The sequence below is a fragment of the Gallus gallus genome, chromosome 6 (genome assembly GCF_016699485.2).
Source record: "Gallus gallus isolate bGalGal1 chromosome 6, bGalGal1.mat.broiler.GRCg7b, whole genome shotgun sequence".
NCBI lineage: Eukaryota > Metazoa > Chordata > Aves > Galliformes > Phasianidae > Gallus > Gallus gallus.
This window is the reverse complement of record NC_052537.1, coordinates 8151836-8178619: the sequence shown is the minus strand read 5'-3', so window position 1 is coordinate 8178619 and position 26784 is coordinate 8151836. Positions and strand designations below refer to the sequence as shown.

The 26784-nt window shown below is 39.2% G+C and overlaps 1 long non-coding RNA gene across 1 annotated transcript in view; it reads left to right on the top strand.

Annotated features, from left to right (window-relative positions):
- Window positions 1-10035: 10035 nt before the first annotated feature.
- The window catches only part of LOC124418045, a 68888-nt gene continuing 52139 nt past the window's right edge, over window positions 10036-26784 (top strand). Inside the window, exons 1-2 of the long non-coding RNA XR_006939542.1 lie at window positions 10036-10187; window positions 23961-24162. This is a non-coding gene — a long non-coding RNA (uncharacterized LOC124418045). The remainder of the gene's footprint in view (window positions 10188-23960; window positions 24163-26784) is intronic.

Genomic DNA, 26784 nt, shown 5'->3' with positions numbered 1-26784 from the left:
TGTTAACAGCCTGTTCTGAAAAAAACAGTCTATAAAGTGAGGCTTTTAGAAAGTGTTCAGGCATATGTTTTCAAAGGCAAAAAATAGATAGGGAGATTGAACTTCGCATTTGCGTATGGTGAAGAAAGGAAAAACTATTATTAGCAAAGATCTGGGCTGGAACTTGTATGTAATTCTCCCAGCTGCGTTTTCCTTCTCAGCTGAGCTTCAGAAGCCAGCGGTCACAGTGTGTGGAATGCAGCGCTCGGAGCATTCCTTTCTCCACTCAAAATCTATTACTGGGATCGAAGACAATTAAGTATAAGCAAAATGCAGAAACAATTGGGTCTCAAAGTGTCTGCCTTTTAATACTCATTTATATGAACTGGAACGTTTCTCTACTTGTAAGGCTAATATCTTTTGCTACCTCATTTGGAGGGGTGTCCTGCCTATGGCACGGTATTGGAACTAGATGAGCTTTAAGGTCCCTCCCAACCTAAACCATTCTATGACTTTGATACTTGCCTTTAAGTTTTTAATATTGATTCCAGTGCACTTCATAAAATATGCTGAAAGCAAAAACAAGGAAGAAATGGATGGCAATAACAGCACAAAGTGACATAGATTATTGCTTTAGTCTCTTATTTTCTCTGCTTAAAATGACACTTCATTCAATCTGGATATAGGTGTGTGGTCTTCATATGGATCACCATCAAAATTTTCAACTACACTTCCTCAGTGTTTCTCCGTAGGTACAGACTGGCTTGCATTGATCACTGGAGAATGACATTAGCCCTGTTTAGCATTTCTTCAGAAGTTTGAAGCAGAAAAGATGTCTTACATTATGCTGTTGACTGATGCTCCATTATGAAGCATTTGAGAAGGGTCCAGAAATGATTCATCCCCACCTTAGAGGGCAAGAAACTTGTGTCATTGTGAGGCCTGTCAAGGTGATATACAGCACTGTGATTGAAATGAGATTTTTTTAAGTCATCTGGACAAGGACAGTTTTCCCAGAATTGTTGTTTTTCTTTAAGACACACACATAAATATTTTTGCTTTTTTTTTAAGCAGCAACAACAAAATTACTATTGAACAGTCATTATTTTCTCAGAGAATTAAGAGAAAAGAGGGAAAAAAAAAAAAAAGAGAGGTTGTGGAAAGGTTGCTGTGGAAACAAGAAAAGGAACAGTTAGAAACATCTTTGAGGTGATAGGTCAAGAAACTTAGATTGAAAATCTGTTAAGTTAATTATAACCAAAGGAACTTAGGGGCATATTCTTATCTTTGTTTTTTTCCTTCTGTGGAAAAGTTGAAGATTAAATACAAGCCCCTCCTTCGTTAAACTCATATGTTTTCTATAAATGCGTAGATGCCTTTATGCCAATGAGACAAAACTGATGAGCAAAATAATTCTTTAATTGGGAAGAAGTAATGAAGAAAATAGAAGAAGTTCTGGTAGCAAGGATATACTGGATTGAAGAAAACGGTTTGTTTTCTTGCTGCTCACAGCGTGTGCTCTGCAAAGAGGTATTGATCTGCATGGTCAAGTACATCAGCAAATGTGCAAGGAGTGTCTCGTAAAAAAATGCTGTCTGTACTGGTGTATCTGCTCTCTGCAGTTTGTTGAACGGGATGTCTAGTAGCAGAAAATATTACTGTGGCTCCCAAGGATGCGATGCTGTACGGCAACATTATGTGTTGGTAAAGCTGAAATCCGTACTAGAAGTTCCAGCAGGATACATCATGTGTTCCTTTTTTTAAACCTTGGCTGATGTGCCATAGCGAGATCACCAATAAGTGGTTGAAGGAGAAAGGCAGGCAGTATAATGCCTCTGCTCAAGTAGTGTCACCCGAGAGCTGCAAGCACGAGTTCTAGTGTGGCAGGATTTATGGCCCGTTACGCACTCTGATTGTTTTGTGCTCTTTCTTTTGCGGAGCATAGTTATTGCTGAATCTGATATCAAGCTTATATTTTGGATCTTGATCACTCTGTGTTTTGAAGCATTTTCAGAGATGCATTGAAGGATGTAGGGATGTAATAGAACTGTCCTGTGGAAAGCCTACTTTCCAGTAAAGGGCAATACGGAGGCGCAAAGGAGGGAGACTGCTATTTCCCCACAGGATATCTTCATTCTTCAGTTGTATTGTTACCGTATCTCTGGACAGATAAGCCTGACAGATAATTAACGTGTTATGTGCCATGGATTGTCAAAAAAAAAAAAAAAAAAAAAAGGTGCAGGTAGACATTAGCATAGTGATATTCTTAGTGAGATACTTATTACTGCTCCCAGGGGCACGTTCCTCAGAGGCTGAGAATAAAGGATGGCTCCAGGCAGTGAGCTGGCTTCCTCAAACACAACGGGCAAAATATCAAACTAGGATGTGTTTTGCTTTATACAGTTAGGAAAAATAATGTTCAGAAAGGGGAAGCATTAATGAAATTGAGAGTTTTGAGGTGGACTTTTTTGAGGCAGTTGTTAAATACCTGCATGCCAATCCTCTACCTGCAGTCCTTTGCACAAGACTGTTGCTGCACAGATGTCGTTTTGGTAATGAGATGAGGCTTATTACGAGACTGAAATTAATTTCTCTTTGTTTAATTTATCTGTGTAGAACAGTTATAAAATAGCTTACAGCAACCAAGATCCTGGTGGCTTGCCAGATTTTTAACAGATAAGCAGTTTTGAAATAATTATTTTCCAATAGTGTCATTGAAGTTGAGAACATTTTTGTTCCTCCTACTCTTTCTACTTTCTTTTTAATTAAATATGTGGGGGGGGGGGAATATGTTTCTAAAAATGTGTAATGAACATGCTGTGAATACCAAGTATGAATATTGTACTTATTTCTCCTTTCAAGCATTCCCATGAGACACTGCAAGACTTAGTACAACTTCTGTACTCTTCTGTTTTATGAAATAATTTTTTGGTGGTATTTAAGGTATGTTGTAACTCATCAATAGTGCTATTAGATAAATCTTTCTGTGCGTGATGCAAAAATACTTGCACACGTCTTTGTATTTAGCTTTAAAAGAACATCAGTGCTCTACAGTTAGGCAGAAACTGAAATGATGGAAAACTAATTAATGGACATGTTGAAATGCATTTCACATCTCCAATCAAGATGCCTGTACCTAAATGCAAATTTACTGTTCAAATAGAAGGGAAAGTAAGGAGCGTATTTATCTCCATTTGGGGTTATCTGATTTTTCTAGCAGCACCTGAACCCAGTTGCAGTGTGGGGCACGCAGGGCTCAGTCCTGGAGGGACTGCAGGCCACTTGCTCAGGGAGATGCTGTGGGGCTGAGGGAGGACACGGGGACTGGCTTTCTTCCCGGCAGACGTTAGCAAGTCTGGAAAGGGTCATGGAGTGCCTCCCTGTGTGGGACGTGATGGTGTGGGCAGGGGACAGAGGGACACAAGAGATGCTTACAAAGGCACAAGTATTGCTCTGGTGGGGAGAGCTGTTCCCCCAGCAAGGGCAAGGCACGACTACGTGTGTGGCAGTGGGAGGGCAGTGCTCACTGCTGCTCTTGGTTAGGCAGAGAGTGCTTTTTGCTCTGGGTGGAAAGGAGAATGAACAAAAAAGAGACTGATTAAGATATTTAAGATGTTATATGCCAGAAGATCTGTGGTACGTGTTGTCCAGACCAGCAGGAGGTGTGAGTGGACTGCAAATCACTTGTTTGGATTTATGAGAGTACAGTCACTGCAAATTAAACCTTGCTCAAATCTACAGGCTGTTACTCCCCAAGTTCAGTGACACACCTACTATTTTTCTTGTTGATTTTTTTTCTCTTCTGCATGAAAAAACAAGAATTATTGATAAGTTAGAAAAATAAACTGGACAGACTGTCATTTTCTAAACCTACAAGCTTTCTAAAATATATCCTCAAAGTCGTGAGTAAAAGGTTTTTATGAGAGGAACAGAATTGTGGGAAATGGACAATATTGATCAATGAAACTGGGTGGGAATGAAATGAATTTACTACCTCTGTTCACTTTTTCTCTTAAGAATGATTTTGGTATATTTGCAGTGCAGTAGCTTTCAGAAGCAATGACAAAGCATGATAGCTAACAGAATGTTAATAGAAAGAAATATGATTTAGGTGTTTTATTATTGATGCAAATATATGGACGCACCTATTCTTTGTCTTTTTCATTTCTCTTACAGAGACATCAGTGACAGGCCTCCCTATCTAACTGCTCTAAATCTCCAGGAGAGAGAGATCTTTGTGAGTCCCTCACTGTATTATCAAAAATCAACATGTCTCATCCCTGTCAAGACACAGATGTGCCAAAAATATTGAATGGATCAGAGAAGCCAGAGCAGGCACCAGCCAGCCTGCTGTGGCTGCTTTTGTCCACTTTGAGTTAGACTGGTAAGTTTATTGATTTATTCAACTGCTAGATTAAAGCCAGGAGCAGACAGGGGTCCCTAAGACTATATGTGTGTCTGTGCATCTTATTCTGCCTTGGTGCTCCCTAAACAAAACAATCAGACCTACACTGTGTCCTTTAAAAAAACACCCTTAACCTGATATAGAAACTCCAGAGCAGTGGATTAGAAACTTCCCTCTTTTTTTTCCTGTATTCAGATCTGCCTTTGAAATTTAGTTGTCATTGTGTATTGGCCATAATAAAATTCATACATCTCCTTTTTTTCAAGGGGAATTAATCTGCATTGAGATGATCTTGCCAGTTCTAAATAGCTATGTGGTCAAATGAGAACACACCTTTCCCACTGACACTCTTTGGTCCCCCTGTTGCTAGTCTCAGCAGACAAACAATTGTAGTGAAACAGCTGTAAAGAATAAGCTGAGGGCTGGCTCTTAATGCATTTAGTTCATAGAGATGCAGTTTTTGGCATCTTATTGAGGATCTCCTAATTTTACAGCTGATGTGAAGCTATGGTCTCCTTGCTATGGCAAAGAATAAGAAAAAGGAAGGAATTGCAGGTAGGTGATAAGAATTGTCCTGGGAAGTCACTGGCATTGCTTTCTGCATGGTTTCTCAGATGTTGTGAAGGATTTCTCAATGACAGCAGGGGAGTGGTACTAGCAGTGCAGGATGCCTTTGTCTTGAGAGGAAATGGGCGAGGAAAAGTATCACTGTGAAGATGCAGGTCATGGAGGGAGTTTGTGCGGAGCTGGGAGACATCAGGGACATTTATGAGAAATGGGTGCTGGTACTGGTGGAGAGGTCTGTTAATTACTTAGTAGGGCTTGGGAGTCAAGAAATGTGACATAAAAAAGGGCAGCATGGGAAAAAAGCTGGGGTAGACCTGAGCAGGTAACTATGGTGATGATAGTTCTTATGTTACCTGAGTAAGCTACGCTGCAGAAATTGTCTGCTGGAAAACAAATTTCCAGGCACATGAGAGAAGTTTTAAGGTGGAGAGCACAGCAGAAGTAGGACTGCTACTAAATTCTTCTCTTGGCTTCAGCAGTGTTTGCTCACTGGCAATGTGCAACATGAGAGAAACTGCACATGGGTCACCTGGAGGGCTTGCAGTACCCTCCAATCCTTGTATGCTCCTATAGTTGCCTTGTCTTGGGAAGTCAGCAAGAGTACTAAGGCTATGAGATATGCTGTTTCTGGCAGGCTGTATTTCTTTGTTGATCACTTCATTAGCCAAAGCAATAAAAACAAGCAGGAAAGCAGACGTAGGCAGTTAGGCTTTGGCCTGACCGTAAGACTTTCTCAGCTGTAAGAATAATTTCAGAAGAGCAGACTAAGGGAAATATTTTTCTTAATAAGTTACAGCATCTCATCAGCCACATATCATACAAAACAATTTTATGAACTGTTGCACTTTGACTGGGTATAAATGGATTGTAACTGATAAGCCATGAAAAAATAATAGTTACTTTTAAGATTTCTAATGGAATAAAAAACATTACAGTAATGAAAAAGCTGACATTTTAAAGATTGATAAAACAACTGGAAAAATGTATTAGCAGAACAGCTATGTATATTCTTGAAGTATAACAGAAGTATAACAGATCTATCATCAGAAGATAGCAAATGTAACAGGATGAAGGTAATCAAAAACTCAGGAAATTGAAACTGGGAGCAAAGAAATCTGTGAAGAGATTGAATGAAGAAAGTATTATCTGAAACTACGTGAAAACTAGTACTTGGGCAGATTTGCATTTCTAGATGCTATTAGTCTGGTTGTTGTATGATGCTGTTCAAAATCATCTATTGCAGGCTTATGTGGTGAGAGCAAAAATCTGAACCTGGGCACTTTTATTGGGTTTTTCTGTGTAAAGTGTTTAATTGGCCATTTTCCATTCAAGTTAAATCGAAGTTTTATAAACATCGGAGTCATTTTATTTTCATGAATTCCATCTTCCTCTGCCCTCTCCGAAAGAGTGCAACCATTTGCTTGTGACAGAAGGTATCAAAAGGGAAGTCAAACAATGTGTGGTCTAATCAATATCCGTAAGTGAATGTCATTGAGTAATTGAACTGCATCCTCCAAGGAATTTTTCATTGCAACCTGTTACCGTAATGAGCGGTCAGCATAGCAGAACTGGTCTAGACAGAAGATAAAAGGCCTCTGGTAAAAATGAACCTTTTTCAAATGTAAATTCAGGAAATACTGGAACAGAGCACTGTTTTTGTCCTTAATTAGATGCAGCTTTCTTTCTAAATCAGCACCAGTATTTCCTTAAATTGAGAAATGCAGTAAACACTGGAATTATTGATGACACTGTGTAACTGTACCATGGCTAGTGTTACCTCTGTGCCCCTCTGTTATTTTTGAGGACTTGTTTACTGAAGTCAACAGTAAAATTCCATTAATAATTAAATACTCAATTTTCTTTAAGGAGAAAAACTAAGATAAAAACAATTTTCTTAGGTAATTTGTGATTATAAATTGAATGACTTGTTTAAAATCAATGTTAATAAATAATGTATAGTGTTCTTTTTCAGTCACCCCATAAATATAAAGCTGATTGAAGAAAACAGAAAATATACTAAGGGCAATATATCTGCAGGCAGTGATAAGATTTCTGTGCGTATGTTCCAATTTATATGAAATTGATTTCACACTGCCACTGGTAAAGGAAGGTTTGTATCAATCAACCAAACATAGGCACTAGCAGGGGAACACTTAACTATAACCTTCCCCTGACTCAGCTGTTGCTCAAGGCCCCTCTTGTCAGGGCCTGTCTGACCCTCCTTCGCCATGAATACTGTCCTGCACAGCTTTGCAGGATAAGGACCTACATTTCACAACTATTCTTTAGAGCAGCTCCTTCTATGTTGTGTATATCCCACGAAGCACTTTTTTGCTGCTCAGAAGCAGTCTGTGTTCGTGTCCTGCACAAGGGCACTTTGCATACCTGAGACGGGAGCTGTCCTGCTACGTTCCTGTTGGTAGATGGTGGCTGAGGGCGAAGTAACTGAGAGCAGGTAGAGGGGGAAATTTTAATGCTATGGCATGCAGCTAAATGGAGTTCTGCGATCTTCATAGTCCCTGAAGTTTGCATCACCAAGGTTCTTAAGGTCAAAATTCTAAGCTGATGAAAATTAGGACAGACCAATTACAGTTTAATTGTTCAGAGTTTTGCCCTCAGGTGGCTGAAATAACTTTTAGTTGTTGCAGTAGTCCTAACAGTTGGTGTGAATCTGATCGGTACTTCCTTTTGTTGCGTCTATGCCCACCTCACTCCCCACGTCAAACGATAGTATATAAGAAAGAAAGTGAACAGAAAATTGGGTAAATAGTTTTTGATCCGGTACATATGCACAGATACTGTTAACGCACTGGATTCTGTTAGTTGTGTCAATATAAACCTAAATGCAAGAAAAACTGTTTCTGATTGGTGCTGATGAGCAGCGAGTCTTATCCGTAAAACAATCAGAGCTACAGAAGAAGTGGAAAGTTGCAGGTGACAGCTTTGGGGCAAAGTGGAGCTCATCTCCTGGGACATGCAGCAATTTTTCTGAGAGAAAATAAAACAAATACTCTTATTTTTGTAGGTAATCTGTGCTTACAGTTGAAGATGTTTGACATTGGTTTTAAGGTGAAGGGTTTTTTGTTTTTCTTTTGAGAAGGAATTAAAAGCTAGAAAAGGTGACTCTCTTGAGAATGAGCCTGAGGTACTCAGTACTGTGGGCTTGTTTTCAGCTGTGAAAGTCAGTAGTTTGTTAAGGGCTGAGAGAGTATCATCTCCGAACCGATGAAGGTGAATGAAGCATGGAGTGGCGCCTCATGGATGAAAAGGGAGTTTGTGTTTTGGGTACAGTGATGCAGAGGATGAGAGAAGATAGAAGTGTTAAAATAAGGTCTGAAGCCAGCAGTAGTATTGAGAACTGCTAAACAATGCAGCATTCAGGGAGGGTAATAGATTGTATAAGGTAATGACCAGATTTACAGACTTAGAAAGTGGTAAAGAAGAAAAATGCACTTAGGTTAAAAGCAAGCAATAAGTTCCTGGGCAGGTATGAACATACATTCTGAACAAGAGAGAATGAGGTTGGGAACGCTGCATGAGAGCCTGCTATAAAATCAGTCTCTCTGACTTGGAAACCTTCTGCAAGTGACATCAAGATTAATTATGTGAACACCCTGGGCTGTTTTATGAAAAAGTTCCAGCCCAAGTTGTCAAACGCTCACTCCAGAAATCACTTTAGACATGAAGTGCCCCAAACTCTTGTCAGCTTGTGAATTTTGGAAGTGCTAGACAGTGCTGTGTGCATCACTCAGGTGATCATATGGGGATTTGCCTGTGAAGTGCATTAACTGAAAAGAAGACTATGCAGACAAAAGAGTGTGTAGAGACAGCAAAGTGAAAACCAGTGGGCTTGGTGATGTGTGCTTTCACAATATGGTTGTAAACTGAAATAGGATGGATTCCCACCACTTGCAGGGCTAACGATGGATTCCCTTCCCGTTCTGTTTTTTGACTTACAGTTTTATGCTAGACAACCTCTTGAGAAAGTGAAGATATGAGAACTAACAACCTTATGCCTTTGCTAGATGCTCAGATGTTGTCAGTGTTCTGAATCATATGGTATAAAACAATAAAAGAGCAGTTCCAGAATGACTCTTATGTCACTGAAAGTAAGCAAGGTGAGCAAAGCCACAGAAAAATTGTTCATAGCAGGCAGTGAGTAACTCAAGCTGTAAGAAGTCAGTCTTGTAACCAGTGCAGAGATTATTTAGATTAGAGACAAAGCTCTCTGCTGGAGATTAGGTTTAGTGAGCATCCACTTCGGTAAGCCAGAGTAGTAGGGTCTAGTTGTGCACAGGTAGGAGTCAAACAAGCAAGTGAAGCTTTTAGCCACGAAGATTCAGAGTCTGGAAGCAGATTGCCAGGAGATAGTGTCATAAGAATATGATTATTATCTCATTGGAATAATCTTGCAGTGGTTAATCAGTTTTGTTAGAGCTAGCAATATATTGTATCTTATTTCCAAATTCTATACAGATGCTTTCTTCTTAAAAAGTTGTTTATCTGTTGATGCTTGCTCATTTATTTATTGACTTGGAATATTCTCTAGTCTTTTTCCTACCTTTGAGTCCTGTATTTTCAGCCAATAGAATTATGGCTAGAGCCTGGCTCTTACCAATACATGAAAGCAGGTCCAGTTTATGTTCCAAAGTATTGTATTACTGATTTGGATAATTTTTTATTTATCTTCTCCTGATTTTTTTTCTTAACTGAAAGCTATCAAGAGCAACTGTTTTTCTTAAGTACTAGTTACTATGTAATTCTTCATCATTATTATTAATCACATCACTTTCAAGCATGACGTTTCTCAGCATCACCACAAAGATGTCAGTAGGAGGGTTACAGCATAAATACTGCCTAAAGTAGAGCACTTTCGTGGTTTCCATTTTCAAAGCATAAATTGAAGCTAAAACAAAATATATATCTTTTCTGGCATTACACTTCCTTTACTTCCCCTTTACATGTGACAACAATGACCCCAAACCTCCAGTACTGTGAGCACATATCTCAGTAACTCATCCTTTTATTTTGTTTGCTTCTCTTACACTGTTTCGATGATGTGCATTTTTTTCAAGTGGAAGAAGGAAAACAAACAAACAAACAAAAAAACAGATGCTGTTACCAAACACAGCAGAGACAGAAAGTCACAGAAGAATGCCAAGGGAAATTTTCAAAGAAGAGGACAGGAATACCCATTCTTGACATCTCTGACAGATCAACTATGTTACTTCACAAAGTAAGTAACACCAGCTGACTATTGGTAATAAGTTTATTCCAGTGTTATGCTAAGAGTCACCTTCTCCAAAGAGAAGTGAGGAGAAAGCATATTTCCACATCAACTCTCCTGTAGGCAAACCAAAAAATAAGATGTCCTGAAATTTGTCTCCTATTGAAATAGGAAGGAGAGTATATACGTATGGTACATCATGACAGTGACTTATTGCAGAACAGTATTTTGTCTATGGGGAATTGCAGTTCTGAAGGACTTTGTGTCCAGTTGGCATCTCACTGAGAGGATCAATACTTCTCTCCTTTAAGGATGCTCTAGAAGAAAGGCATATTACCAGGAAAGATGAGGCGTTGGTCTGTAAGTCCTTGTGCATGCATTTTGCTAATATGATCTTTGTCTCCCTCAGGTCTTACTTTCAAAATACAGTTAGGCTATTGTTGCAGGCTAACAGAGGAGAAAGAGAAAAAAAATTAATTGTACACCTGGCAGAAGCTCCTATTTCCTCAATTAGTGCAAACATTAGGAGAATCAGCAGCTATCTTTGTTCTCTCTGATTCTGATATTATGGGTAGCAAAGTAGTCATGACCATTTCAGTTGCCTCAAAAGTACGTTCTTTCCAGCAGCTATTTGTTTGTTCCTACCCACAATCAGTTCTGCAGTATCAACTCTTTGAGGTGGATTGCAGGACCTAATAAGAAAGCATATTTTCTTCTCTTTCCCGAACAATATTGTTGAAGGTTACTGAAGTTTAAGAGTTCTAAGTAGATCTGGTCTGAAGCAAAAAAAGTATGGCCAGCATGTCGAGGGAGGTGATTCTGCCCCTCTACTCTGCGTTGCTGGGGTCTCATCTGGAGTACTGCGTCCAGATGTGGAGTCCTTAGTACAGGAGAGATATAGACCTGTTGGGAGCATGTCCAGAGGTTGGCCACAAAAGTGTTCCAAGGGATGGGGTACCTCTCTTATGAGGACAAGTTGAGAGAGCTGGGGCTGTTCAGCCTGGTAAAGAGTAAAGTTTCAAGGTGACCTGATAGCGGCCTTTCAATATCTGAAGGAGAGCTACAGGAAAGAAGGGGACAGACTCTTCAGCTGGATCTGGGGTGAAAGAACAAGGGGAAATGGTTTTGTCTTAAAGAGGGTAGATTTAGGTTAGATACAAATCTTTTACAGTGAGGGTGGTGAGGCACTGCAACAGGTTGCCCAGAGATGTGGTTGATGCCCCATCCCTAGAGACTTTCAAAATGAGGCTGGGTAAGACCGTGGGCATTCCAGCTGCGGTGTCCCTGTCCACTGCAGGAGAGTTGGACTAGGTGACTTTTAAGGGTCCCTTTCAACTCTAAGGATTCTATCATTCTATTTCCTCAAAATTATTTCTTGCACAGTTCTTATTTGAGCTACTTTTCACCGTCAGTGTCAGAATCTTTGACTTTCTCCATCCTGTCAGCAAAACCAGTTAGTCTAAATGTGAATTAAGGTGGGTAAACAGAAAGGCTTTTGAATCTTTCTTGTACAAGAAGATGGATATGAAAGAGCGCGAGTACGTTTTTCACTTTAGCAAGATATCTTTAAAGTAGAATTGATGAAATTGATTTTTCATATACGTATGTATATTTTTTTAATCAGTGAATGTGCTCTACTGTGTGGGATTTGTTTATTTTAGAGTGGTCTGCAGAGAGGGATTTACTGTTCAACAGCAGAAAACACCAACCACAGCCATGTGAGTGTCAAAAGACAATTAGATATTAAAGGCAGCGTCACAGCGTCTTAGGATATATCTTAGGATTCCATATTTTACGTATGGAATTCTCCCTGACTTGAGGATTAGTTAACAGTTGAATGTTTCTCTTACTGAAAAATCAGGGAGGGAAGATTCCCATCCATGTTGTGCACAACAGTGCATATGGGTTATGTTCCTGTTGAGACTTTCAATGTGAGTATTGCTATGGCTTAAATGAGACATCGCACTGCAGTATCAAAGGAATGAACTTTGGATTCTAATCTCTGCATGAAACAAAAAAGGTGTTGTCTTAGTATTGGAGTGAGATGTCTGACGTGAGCTAGCTGGATTCTGATACGGTCCTATGTCTTTTTTTAGCTAGGAGTAAATTGTATTTTTAATAGAGGAGTAGATCTGTTACAAGAGTGACAAGTTGGAAAAAATGTCTATACAGATTATTGTGAAGAATAAAATGTTTTATGGTATCTAATGATGCATCATTTAAGGATTTTTATCTGGAATTTCAAATTAAGCTTTTCATCCTTTTTATCTGATATAAGTTAACATAGCTCACTTCAAATTAGACTGAATATCAAGTGAACTGCCCTCTTTCTCTGCATCTATATCGTCTTTTCTGATGTGAAACCTTAGCGAATTCCAAAGTATGTGACTTTGCTTAAAGCAAGGAAGAAATTATTTTAAAACTATTTAGCTCTGACTGTATTTTGGAGATGTTCCACAGTAGGCCTTGTGTATTTTTATTTATAGACGTGAACTAGGAAATAACCCACAGTGATGCAACAACTAGCCTGTATAACGTGGATGGATAAAATGACTTCAGGTAGCTAAGAAGCTGGCAATAGGATCTTTGGGTTACTGTACTATATTTCTTATACATAAGAACTGGGGGGCTATCACACACATTTTAGGAAATCCTACAAAGCTGGAATCACTGGCTAGTGCATCACTAGGAGATGTAGCAAAGAACAGGTGCTCAAAGAAAGCTGCCACTTGCTCTGTGTTCCTGTGAAGTAGTCACAGATTATTAAATGGGCTAAAGCTTCAGCTGAATTTGCTGAAGGCAAGGAAAAGTAAAATTAGAAGTTGCTTAAAATGACATTTCAGCCAACTAAAACATTTTCTTATAAGGACTCAGTCAGTTTTACTTTGCCATTTTACTTTCTTTAGACTGAACTTAGTTGAAATGTTTCGTGTCTTAAGTAAAGCTCACTTGTTTCTCAAAGGGACAAGCCTCTTTGGAAGCAAGAGAAATTCTGAAATAATGTGACATGGGTATGACTAATATATGCTATTAAAATCTGGTTTCTCTGGGGGAAAAAGGTTCAGTGTGAACTGTAGAATAACTGTGTATAACTTAAAAGCCTGTAATGAGAAACTAAAACTAAGTTTCATACCATTTGACAGTGAAAGCTTGCAAAAGACTTTGTCTTCTTAAGATGGATTCCAAAAATAAAATTAAAATCTCATTTAAAATAGTAGAATATTGCAGCCAGAAGGCATATGAATGCCAGATTGACAATAATAAGAAAGACTCCTGGAAGAAATGACTGACATTTTTTTTAATGAAAAAAATGTATTAGCATGCATTGCTAGATAGTCTAGATGATATGTGACTAGTCTAATAAAATCACTGAGAGGGGACAACAGAATTATATAAAATTATATAAAATTCCCACGTTTGTCATGCTTTAAAAAATAGTGAATAACTGAAGACAAAAATGAGAGTCAGGCAATAGTTTTACCAGAGACTGTTTAAGAAATGGCAGGAGGACTGCTGTGTTCATTAAAATTACCCAAACCATTCACTCTCCCATATGCTGTGGAATCGTGATCATCTGATCTTGCTGTTCATTTAGTACTTCTTGATTTCTTGCCATTGCTTAACAAAATAAGCATTCAAAAAACTTACAGAGTGCAAACTAGGTGGTTACCCCTGGGTATTTTGCAGTGCTAATTTGACTGTGGAAAACAATAAGAGTTTTCTCTGAGCAACCTGGACAACCCCATACTTGTTAGGTGTGAGCAGAGTCCCCCTAAGGTCACTTGATGAGGATGAAGTTGAAAGCAGACAGTAAGCTCATGATCACAGGCACTGGTTCTCATGGTGAACTTCAGCCACCCTGATGTTTCTGGAAAAGCAACACTGCCAGCATGCCTACTCCAGGAGGTTCCTGCAGTGTGGCGAAGGTAATTTTCTGACACAGGTGATGGAGGAGCCAGTGAGGAGAGGTGTACCGCAGGACCGTGGTATTACAAACAAAGAAAGACTGCGTGGGAATGTGCAGACTGGGAACAGCAAGTTGCAGTGGCCACGCAATAATGGAGTTCAGGATCTTATATGGAAGAAGCAAGGTAATAAGTAGGATTGTAACCCTGGACTTCAGGGGAGCCAGCTTTGACCTCTTCACTTGGAGGTGTTCCATGGTTTAGAGCATTGAAAATGAAGGAGGCCTAAGAGATTGACACTCAAGCACAACTTCTTCCAAGATTAAGATCAGTGCACCCCTGTAAATAAGAAATCAGGCAAAGGTGGTAGGATATCTGCATGGATGAGCATGCATGGAGAAACTCAAATGGAAGAAGAAGCTCTATGGAATATGAAAAAAGGGGTCTGGCCACTTGGGAGGAATATAAGAACACTGTCAGAGCATGCAGAGCTGCGATGAGAATGGCTACAGCCCACTTGGAACTGAATCTGGTGAAGGAGGCCAAGGTCGACATGAAAGGCTTCTTCAAGTATGTCAACAGCAAAAGTAAGACTAGGGAAAATGTGGACCTACTGCTGAATGAGGGGAGTGTCCTGGTAATGGAGGACACGGAGAAGGTGGAGTTCCTGAATGTTTTTAATTGTTTCAGTCTTTACTACTAAGACTTCCCCTCTGGAATCCTAGCCCCTGGAGATAGGAGAGACCGTCTGGAGAAAGGAAAGCTTCTCCAGATCTGGTCAAACATTGTCTAAGGTAAATCTACGGTCCTCAATTGGATGCATGTACAAATGCTGAAGGAGCTGGCAGAAGAGATTGTCAAACTGTCTTTGAATGGTCATGGAGAGTAGGAGAGGTACCTAAGAACTGGAGGAAAGCCACTGTCACTCTAGTCTTAAAAAAGGACAAGGAGGACCCAGGAAACTACAGGCCAGTCAGCCTCACCTCCATCCCTGGAAAGGTGATGAAACAGTTTATTGTGGATGCCATCTCTAAGCATGTGGAAGAAAAGAAGGTTGTTAGGAGTAGTCAGCATGGATTCACCAAGGGGGGTCACGCTCAACCAACCTGGTTGCTTTCTGTGATATCACAAACAGCTGGGTTGGTGAGAGGAAAGCAGTGAATGTTGTGTACCTTGACTTCAGAAAGGCTTTTAACACTCTCTCATTGCATCCTCGTAGATAAGCTTAGTAAATGTGGGATAGATGAGTGGACAGCAAGGTGGCTTGAGAACTGGCTGACTAGCAGAGCTCAGAGGGCTGTGGTCATTAGCAAAAAGTCTAGTTGGAGGCCTGTAACTAGCGGTCTTCCCCAGGGGTTGGTACTTGTTCAACATCTTCATCAGTGACCTGGATGAAGGGATGGAGTCCACCCTCAGCAAGTTTGCTCATATTATGAAGCTGGGAGTAGTGGCCGACACAACAGAAGGCTGTGCTGCCATTCAGTGAGATGTGGACAAGCTGGAGAATTGGGAGGAGAGGAACCTGATGAACTTCAGGAAGAACAAGTGTAGAGTCTTGCCTCTGGGGAGAAATAATTGCATATGCCAATACAGGTTAGGGGCTGACCTGATGGAGAGAAGCCCTGTAGAGAATGACCAGGTGTCCTGACGGACAACAAGTTGGCCATGAGCCAGCAGTATGCCCTTGTAGCTAAGAAGGCCAATGGTATCCTGGGGTGCATTAAAAAGAATGAGGCCAGCAGGTCGAGCGTGGTGGTCCTCCCCCTCTGCTCTGCACTGGTAAGGCCACATCTGGAACACTGTCAAGTTCTGGGTTTTTCAGTTCAAGAAAGACAGGGAACTTTAAGAGAGTCTGCCACAGAGGGCTACAAAGATGATTAGGGTTTCTGGAGCATCTCCGTTATGAGGAATGGCTGAGATACCTGGGACTGTTAGTCTTGAAAAGACTGAGAGGGGATCTTACTAATGCTTATAAATATCTAAAAGTCAGGTGTCAACTAGATGAGGCCATACTCTTCAGTGGTGCCCAGTGACAGGGCAAGGGGCAGTGAACACAAACAGGAACATAGGAAGGTTCTATACAAACATGAGGAATAACTTCCTTACTTTGAGGATGACAGAGCACTGGAACAGGCTGCCCAGAGAGGCTGTGGAGTCTCCTTCTCTGGAGATATTCAAAACCAACCTGGATGCTTTCCTTTTTAACCTACTGCAGGGAAGCTGTTTTAGGAAGGGGTTGGACCAGATGATCCCTTCCAACCTCTATGATTCAGTGATTCTGTAATGGCCAGCTGTGATAATTAAGTTGTGGTACAGTACCTTTTTTTCCCCTTAAAGCTTTGTTTCAGGCATATCCTAAACAGCATCACTATTTACCTCTTCTTAAGGCACTATGCTGTAGAACGGGCAGCGTGTACTGTGGCAGGCAAATCAATTTTTGCTGTGTATTAAGCACAAAGTAAGGGCTTTACATTTGTTTTTGTCCAGTCATCAATATGCCATAGGTTAAATTGTGTACATTTTCTTTTATCTCAGTACCTGCATTAGTGTGTAGGTGCTTGTGTTGTCATGAAATAAAATCAAGATAAAATTTTCGAAGTTAAGATGGTTTTCCACATGTGGAGTCAAGACCTCCTCATGGAGAAGTTCACCACTGATACCCACTTTCCAAATACTGAATAGGTCTTTCAATTTGAGACAAAAATATTATTCATCTGTAACAAAGGTAACATAAAAGACAACACATTAGGATACGTTTCTTTTTTCATCTCCTATTAGATGATGTTAAAATCCCAAAGGAAATAATTATATCTGAACATTTTAATAAGTCTTATTCTTAAACTTCAGTTAATAGCACTTCTGTTTAACACTAGATTTGTAAAAGCATTGTGGTTTATTGATATTTGAGCAGTTGCAACAAGTGTGCTGTCCTTACTTTAAGTTAATATCTGATACAGTCATGAGAAGTGGTTATTAAAATGAACATGTCTTCTATATTAATTAGGTTTTGCTCTCAACTCTTCTCTGAGTGCCTCTGACAGAAAAAAATCTTCCCCCAGACCAGATGGTGCCTTTTGTCAGGTTACCTAAAATATCGTGTCTGCTACCTATGAAGAGTTACGCAAATAATTAATTTATCCCTTCTTTGTCTAAGCTAAGAAAAGCTAGACAAATCCATCTACCAAAGCTCCGTAGAAAACTTTGGTAATTGTTCAAGGAAGCCACTGGATCCAATTCAGATCTTTTTGCTTTTGTTGTTTTGTACCTTGCTGTCAAGCCTTTTCTGCCTTTTGTGGGATCATCATGGACCAAAATTATTTTCTGCAGTGTAAGAAGAATGAGAGCAAAAATCTAATCCCAAGCAGAGTATTGACATTTGCTAGCCCTACTGTATTCAGCAGTGATTTTAGTTTTTATTTTGTTTGGAGACCAATGTAAGACCTGTGTGCCTTTCCGCTCCCTTGCTAGTAGAGAACTCTGCACCCTGCAGCACAAGAGGCTTTGACTAGAAATAATTTTAAAAGACCACACAAGGAGATGAATTTGCTCTCCAGGAATGATATTTGCTATGGTAACCTAGAACAACAGATACTTCTGCAAGGTGGGACTTTACCAAAGCTGGTCTTGCAGATTTATTGTTCTGTCTCTGTAAGATGACTCTCTAAAAAAGGCAAATGATGCATTATAATTTACTTTCTGTTTCATCCCCTAAAAGCCTTAAGTACTATAATTTATTATCAGTATTTCATGGGAGAAGCTGGGAGGCTAATGTAGAAATATATGATGGAAGTTTGAACTTCTTTTATCTTTACAAAGATTAAAAAAAAGAAATAAGACAAATGGCTCGTGCTTGCTTAAGTTCTAGTTTTAACCTTTGAAATGCTGACTAATGCTATTAATCAAATTTCTTTCAGAGTAGGCCACGTTTTCAAAGTGCAGAATAGCACTGGGGTTGGGTGACAAGACCATTCACTTATCCATTCTGTAAATTTTGATGAAATTTCATTATAGTTCCAAGATTGGGAAGAAAGTGCCATTAACTACTAATCTATGCTGTGAATTTATGAAAGCCTGAAATACTTTCAATGAAGACCAGGGATCTCATTGAAGATGTTGCTGTGCACTCAGGAATGACTTTTGTTAACTGAAACTCTCATAACTCAACCACCTGTTAGCTGAAAACACTGCCTAGTTGCGAGTAGCTTGGTAACTCCCTACATCAAGACTAGCCCTAGCTGATGTGTTACACGAGCTGCCCTCCCCTTTCTATGTCTAATGAATAATGGAAACGGTGTTTTTTACTAATGCTTACTGTTCAGTGAATGGCAGAATGATGTGTGACCTGAATAAATATTTAAGTATATTAGTGTCTGTGAATTTTTCCCTTTGCTGTAAAATGCATTTCAGAATATGTAAGGCAATTCAGAAGGGTAAAAGCGGTGAACTGGAATTGTCCCAGATTATGTATTGTAGTTTACTCAGCCTCTTCTTTAATTTAAAGGCTAAATAAATTTTGATGAATGACATCTTCATACGTTTTAAATTGAATTTGACTTTGTGAAATGTCAGCTAGGCCATATAAACAGATACTAAAATCAGTAAAAAAAAAACAAAAACAAAAAACCCATGCAATTGTGTGTGGTGATCTGGATGCACAAGATCAAAGAGAGCAGCAATTGGAATAAGATCAACATGGCAGACCGTAAATCTCTTAAGTTAATGCCAAGAAAAGGATGGGGAATTAGCACTTTTCGAAACAGAGAACTATGAGGGAATTAAAACTTTTTGAATGCTGATAACAGAATCAGTTGTTGCATCTGCTCTAAGCCCTAACTAGTTCTGTTCAAGATGGGATATTTGCGACAGAGATGCAATCCTTGCTAAACTGAATGCTGTATTTATCCTAGACAGTGAACTTTGGTGTCGATACTTGTTTGCCTCTGACACCTCTGCCACAAGAAATGATTGCCTCCCCATTTTAGAGATGGTGCAAGACATTTCTGATAAATTGGCCTAAAATCTCTTCCTGTGCATCTTTTATTTCCAGATGGTTGATGTATCGTCTTCTGAAGCCCTCACTCCTCATTCTTGTCTTTCTTATGGAGAGAGGCAGAAAGTGAACGAAGATAGCACTAAACTCTTTCCCTGTATTACTCAAACTAATTATTTTTTCCTGTGTAACAAGTTTAGCTTGTTAAAACCCCTCATTTTCTGAATACTACTCAAAATAGCAGAAACTCTTTCCTTTAAGTGATATTTTTGCCTTGTGCAATTCTTAATGTTGTTTTTACCCATTGTCATAATGCCTGTTTTTGTATGGATTTTATGTGTTTGAGATGCACAGTGAAAGCACAGCTGCTAATTTGTTCTGGCAATTTGGCTGGAAATTGCCAGGTACTGAGCACTCCCAGACGTTTTAATGGAAAGTTTCAGCTGGACGGTCTCCAGGGTGTGCTTATTTTGTTTAAACTGGTTCAGTCATTTCTCACAATTTCTAAAGCTCCCAGCTTGTTACTTTTTCAAGTACAGATTCAAAACCACATCTCTCTCTTGTTAGTATTTTTATTAAAAATACTTAGTTGTCAGATTTTAATTTACAGTGTGATTTCTTGCAATTAATGGTATCTTTAAGAAACAGGAAAATCAACTTGAGATGTATTTTGTTTTTATTTACATTTCAGTTTATGGCTTTGTCTCGTGATGCTTTGTGGGTAAAAAAAAAAAGTGACTATCTTGGTAGGAACCACAAGGAAGGGATCCAGTGAGCTACGCTCTGCAGGTGCCATCAAACAGTTTGCTTCTGTGTCTGAATTATTCGCCTATGTAGAAAACCAACAGGCAACATGAAATGCTGCCCAATCACGGTGGTCACTCCTCAGTTCACTCAGTAGTTAGGTCAGAAGGCTGAACAGCAAAACTATTTCAGTTTCTCTCTCCATGAAGTAGCCCTAGACACTATGGTGTCAGCCAGCCTGCTTACTCATGTCATCTGAGTCTGACAGGCTGTATTCTCATAGAGGCAAGGGATTACAGGGTAACTATTCTTTTCTAATAATGATTTTAGATAAGTTTATATCAGTGTAGAGATGAAGAGCAAATGTACAAAATGCCCTATCTCCAAGAGTATCTCCTGACAGTGGGCAGGTATCACAGTCACGCTGTGCCCTGGGCATATGTGCAGCAAAGGATCCAATTGCAAGGGCACTTATGCTTCTAGCACTAGCAGAGGTGACTGCAGCATTTTTAAGCATTTAACCACCGAACGAAAAGGGTTCTGTCAGATGTTTTGCGGCTCACTGTTGCAAAGAACTTCTACATATATGGAAGGCATTAGAAAGTGTACTGAGTTATTTTAACACTTGAAGTGTTTGTACTTCTGTATCTTTTAGAAGCACATGCATCAAGGTGATGTATATTAACTTTTGGTTCCTATTAGGTATTTATGAAAAAAGGTGTCAAACACTGGAGTTCGGACTGTTGTATATGCGTGTCATAGATTGCACAGAGAGAGGGAAATGTGCAGAGGGGTTTCAGAACAAGAAACACTGAAAACAAAATAATCCATAGTTAGGCAGTGGAAAGACAGGGCAGCATATTAATTAGTTTCCACATCTATGGGAGCTATATCTATTTGTGTGAGATAGTCAGTTCAGGCTACTGTACAGAAAGGAGGTCAAGGATGGACATGAGCATGACACAAACAATTGGACAAGGGCAATTGTCTCAGTCAGCAGAGTTCACTGAACACCCCCCGGCAGAGGCATTCTGCCTCGCCTGGTTCGTGGTACATCACTTAGACGCTGATGGTCAAAGGCAGTGCTTCATTAAAGTCATTGGTTGAATTTCTTGACTGAAATCTTGAAATCAATAGCAAAACTTCCATCAGCTTTTACTTGGAACAAGATTTCATCTCTTGCTTTTGGTAAGTACAGAGAAATTATAACTACAAAGGTCAAGGCTTTCAAAGCTACCAGGAAGATTTCAAGCGCCCTGAAAACATGAATTGTGGGTGTTCATTTCCCTTTGCAGTTCTTGCAGTCTGAGATCTATCTTAATGGATAACTGTAATGAAATATTGAAGACCCTTAGAGTCAGAACATGTGAAATTCTCTGTACATGGATTGCTGAAATGACCATTCAGCAAGGGCCAGACTTCATCCTGCTGTGCACGAAGGCTCAGTTACAGGGCATGAGATTTACAACATGCTTAAGAGTGATATTTTCCTTGCAAAAAGAAAATTTGAGTTGCAGACTTAAGAAACTTTGACAAAAAATGTGAAGTAGAAATACATAAGAATACCCTCGAGGTTGCTGACACTGAGTCAAACTGTCAAAGGAATAGAGCTAAGGAGGGGTACAAATTAGATATGTACAAGGTACGTATCCAAAAGTAATGCTTCTTGTTTTATTCTGTTGGCCCGTGACATCGGAAGTGGATGTTGGTGGTTTGGCATAGTGGTTGAACCTTCCTGCCAATATGTCATTATGTTTTGATGCTGTGTGACAGAATGGCATCTGACATGGGAGTGCAGATGAAGCAAAGGTTTGTAACTGAATTCCTCCATGCAGAAAAAAATGGCACCCACTGACATTCGTCAACACTATCAACGCTTGCTGAACATTTGTAGACACCAATCAGTGGATGTGAGCCCAGTGAGGCAGAGTGGTGCGTTTCAGCAGTGGTGACCTCTGCTGGTGTAGATTGTTTTGAGCACAGCATACAGGTTCATCTCTGGTGAAAATGCAGAGCTAATGGTGGTGCCTATGCTGAAAAATAGTGCTTTGCAGCTGAGAATTTGCTCTATCAAATAGTGTTATTGTGCTCTTTATATCTGCTGTAGTTTCCACAGAAGTAAATAGGAGACATCACTTTTGGAACAACCTGTGTAGAATCATGAAAATCTTTTTTCACATCTACATACATTTTGATCTTTCCAGCAGAAAAACAGATAGCACTGTCAGCTAACAGATTATCACTGTGACACAGTCCACTTAAACGCTGGTCATGTGAACGTGTAGGTAGTAATTGCTGAAGGTAGCTTTTATTTTCCACCCTCCATGATAATCCATGTATTGGTACTATGGCTCAAACACAGCTTCTTTTTTTGAAGAATTTGCTGTGGATGAAGGATAGAACTGAATTCACCTGTGAACTGTAAGAAGTGTATCTGTGTGAAATTATGCAGTACCTTAACACTGCTTGCACTCTATACTTTGATGGGGAATGGGCAGAGTTTCACCAGCTGACAAAAAAACACTGCCATTTTAACGGAAATCAGTAAAGGACCCCAAGAGAGAAATGTGACTTCTATGTCTGTTTCCCCATTACAGTGTTGATAAAAAACATTCTTGTCTTACTACAACAGAAAAGGCAAGATGTGAATGTCTGGGAAATCATCTAAGGCAATCCCTCTCCTGAACTACCTTCAGGGATGTAGATGTGATTTGTAAACGTTCCTCCAAACAGAGGAGTTTTTTTGTTAATGAGAGAGGAGTAGAAGAATTCTTACAGTCCCCTAGGGAGTTAGCCTGTGGTATCTGAACCCTAAAATTGGTCTATCATTTACTTTTTTCTGTCTGGAATAGAAGCGGACATCATGATTAGTATGGTCCACTATCGTTCTTTGTCTTGTCTTGAAGAATATGTTTCAGTGTGAATCTGATTAGGGCATAATTCTCCTCTCATGATCTGGTTGCCTCATCTGCCAAGGATACAGTATTTTTTTAGTCATTCATTTGTTGAATCAAAACCTGCCATTGTTTTCTTTCCTTGTGTTTCTCCAGTCCCAGTTTCAAATCTGAACAAAGTCAATCATTTATTTTCCCAGACTTTCAAGAAAATAAAATGAAAAGAGTAGTGAGACTGAGAAAATTTACGTATAAGCCACTTCCATTATGTTCTCCTATTTGCAGTGAAGGATCTGCACAGCCTTTGAGTTTTAGACAGACTACTTATCCTTCTTATATTGCTCTGCAACACAGAACAGCAGTACGAGTGTATGCTTCTGTTTTCTTTCACCAGCTCTCTGGGATTAAGAAGTTATGCAGTACGCATTTCTGAATCTTACCCATATCTGTATAGGGAGAGACCTAATATTCTTTACTAATGCTCATAGACTTAATTGAGAAATAATCTTATCTGAAGTACTTGTTGGTTTTTTTTTTTTTTTGTATGCTTAAATTGTATTTTGTGTATTTTTAAGTATTTGTCCTCTTAACGATACAGTTCTCTCCATGAAGTAATACACATTACCAAGAAATAGAAACGTTCTTAGATGTTACCTTGTCTCCTGACTAATCCAAGTAAATGTTTCCACAGACACTAAGCAAATCTAAACTCAAACATTCTTGCCCAAAGTCATGTACAGCAAATCCATAGACCTGACCCAAAGGAAACAGTTATGTGTTACACTATTAAATACTGATAGCTCTGTATTTACAAAACAAAAATAATAACAACCCGAACAAATAAAACTCCTAGAAGATTTTTGCTGGAAAGTAGATGTTGTGATAAACAGACTAGTTACAAAAGCTGATAAAACTGTGAAATCTGAGGTATTGTTACTAAGGGAGATTGTGCTTGCTGACTTATTTCAGGTCCTAAGACTTACTAGCCTGGAAGTGAGGTAGACCAGCTTTAATCTCTGAAAGCGACCACAGTTTTTGTAGGTTCGATCTGTAATACAAAGAGGCAATAACTACTTTCTGTATATCTTGAAAATAGATTTTTAAAAATTTTGATTAATATGGAGGCTACCTACTGAACAAGGGCATTTTATCCCTCCAGCAAGAGAATATTAAAGATAAGTACACAGAAGTAGTGCCTATACTTTGCATAATTTTTTTAAATTGTTTTTGTTTTCCCCATTGTTTTCAGGTGCCAGTAACCTAAGACCTGCAATTTCCAGAGCAAAGGGAAGGACAGAATGAGTCAATGAGAGCAAAGGTTAAACGAATATTTCTGTTGTCACTGAATGGAGCTGCTAGAAAATTCATGACTGTCAGAAAGCTTCCTGCTTCCAGAAGGGAAAGAGCAGACATTTCAACAATCAGTTTCTGGCTGTTGATCTCAGCTTTGGGTAAGTGAATATTTTAGTGAACCATAGTAGTGTGACTAGTTCACTGAAATTGCTAAAAGCAAGGTGTTGCACACAGATAAGGCAGAAGACAAATACTTGTGTAAAATTAACAAAAGGCATGATGGTTTTGAAATAGAGAAGTCTAGCCCCACACTGGCAATTCTTAATGCTGTTTAGATGATAAGGTGATATGTTGAGTCATTACATCATTAAGATGATGTGTTAGTTTTAATTAAGTACTTTAATAGGAAAATAATTATATGATAAAGAGGTTATCTGTCATGCAGGCTGTACAAATATTAAAAAACAGGAAGGAGTACATCTTGATCTTCTATTGGAACACTGACATCACATTTGAAGATGATATGGGGAGTAGTACCTGGTCTGTTCACTGTTAACATGAATATGTGAACTCACCAATCTAGAGAGTTTTGTCATGTATAGAACCAGGCAATGCAGTATGAACTGGCACATTCTCTTAAGATACAGATGATGAGAGCAACAATTTGATTCGACAGCATTTGTGTTTCTATCTCCATAAAGGCTCTCTGTTTTCCTTAAATTCATCTGACATTCTGCATGGCACTTATTCTTCCACCAAATTAATTATGCAGCTTCTCTTCTTACCCTGCCATCACTTAGCATTATTTTATCTGGAGAGGAGTGTGAGCCTGAAGTTGGCCCAGGTGGACTGACTGGGCTAGGCGAGCCATGTCAGAACATTGGGCTGTCTCTGTGCATTCTTCCCCAAGCCAGGGCAGTTTCTGCTCTACACCGCAATTCTGAGTTGTGTTTGCCATGCCATTTCCATGCCCTGGCAGATCTGCTTATGTATGAGTGGCAGGACAGTCCTCTTTTCAGCATACACAGAATGGTTAAGGTTTGAAGGGACCTCTGGAAATGATCTGGTCTAACTCTATTGCTCAAGTGGGGAAAAAACATTTAATTTTAGATCAGAGTGCTACTAAAGTCACAAGTGAAGTTTATTTAATATCTGGTGTGTGCTCTCAAGAAGCATGAAGGCAGCCTTTCAAGGCTATAGAAGCAGAACGCTGCCCGCCAAGTTATCTACAATTTGTTTAAGTTTTCAGAAATATTATGTACTCAAATTCATCAATAATAAAACACTCCAATACCCATACTCGGATGGAGACCTAGCTGTGATTCTGAATGTCTGATGATAATTGTAGCTAATGGCATTTTTTATTGTGTTTATGAAAATCTTGTAAGATTTAATTATTATTTTGTTCTTGGTTTTTCCTCTAAGAGTCTGCTGTAGACAGGGACATTCATCCTCATAGCCTAGTGGAGAGTTCACTTCATGCACACAAGAACATTTTTTGACCAAGCTGTTACCACATATTCCCAAGAATTTAGATGTCACCAGGACACCCCAGGTTTCCTGCTGCTTTCCTGTGACAAATGGTGATTTTTGGGATTCCTTCTGGGATAATGATCAGGGCCCTTTGAACCATAACAGGTGGGCTGTGATCCAGATCATGTCTACTTCATCAGTGGTAACAAGAGTCAGTACATTTACTTTTCTGAAGTGTGTTACTAGATCTTTAGGTCTGCAAAATTTATATATAGGGATCACAAAATAGTTTAAAACTGGGGAAAATGCTCCTGAGCAGAATTTTTGGATGAGGTTTCTGTTCTCTGATTCGGAAAAGGAAAAAAGCAGAAATGAGTTCTTCAGTATGCTGGCTGGAAGGCAGTTGCAGTAACAGCAGGGGCAGCACACCAGTCTACAGGCAGCCACAGAGTAGGAAGCCTTCTTTTCATTATTTCTGCAGTCTCCATTCTCAGCTTGTTACTCCCTCTAGTTAACGAGAGATATATCTGAAATACACAAGGGAAATAAATACAAAGGCAATGATAGAAATAACAGACAGTTCTTGATAGCAGTGGAGCACTGAAGATACAGCAGTGTTTTTGATTTATTGTGGCTTCTTGTAGTAAACGCACAAAGATAATACTCTAAGATTTTTAAATGAAGAATTATTGGGAAAAAAACCTTGTTATTGTTGAATGGAAAATAACAAGCAGCAAGATATTTTATTGTATGCAGCATTATCCCCACATTTTAACATCCTAAGTGGTGGAGTGGGGAACAGCATTACCTCATTCTTTGGTTGTAGTACCTCTTTGGCCTTTATAAACAGTTTCCTCAAATTTTCAGTGATAAAGGTGCTTTTTTTTTTTTTTTTTTTTTTTTTTTAAGACTGAAAAATGCTAAAATAAGAGCACAGTTAATTTTGCCTCAATCTACATCCCAAATCTCTCATAAACAACTACTGGTATTCACGGTACACAAGAAATTCAAGGCAGTGGTCTAATTTATATTCCCCATGCTACCTCATCAGGTGATATAAATGATCATATCTGATTGACTTGAGGGAGGTGTCAGCCACAATGAGGGGGAGTGTTTGTCTCAGCAAGATCATCATTACGGATGTGGCCAATGAGACGGCAAAAGGCTGAAAGAGGTAACATGACCAAGAGGTTAATAGTCAACAAGTAATTTATCATCTGGTTTTATTTGTCGATTATCCACTAGTTCCACATTTATTATTGAGCATTGCTTTATAACATACAAATTTTCCTACATTCAGTTTAGCA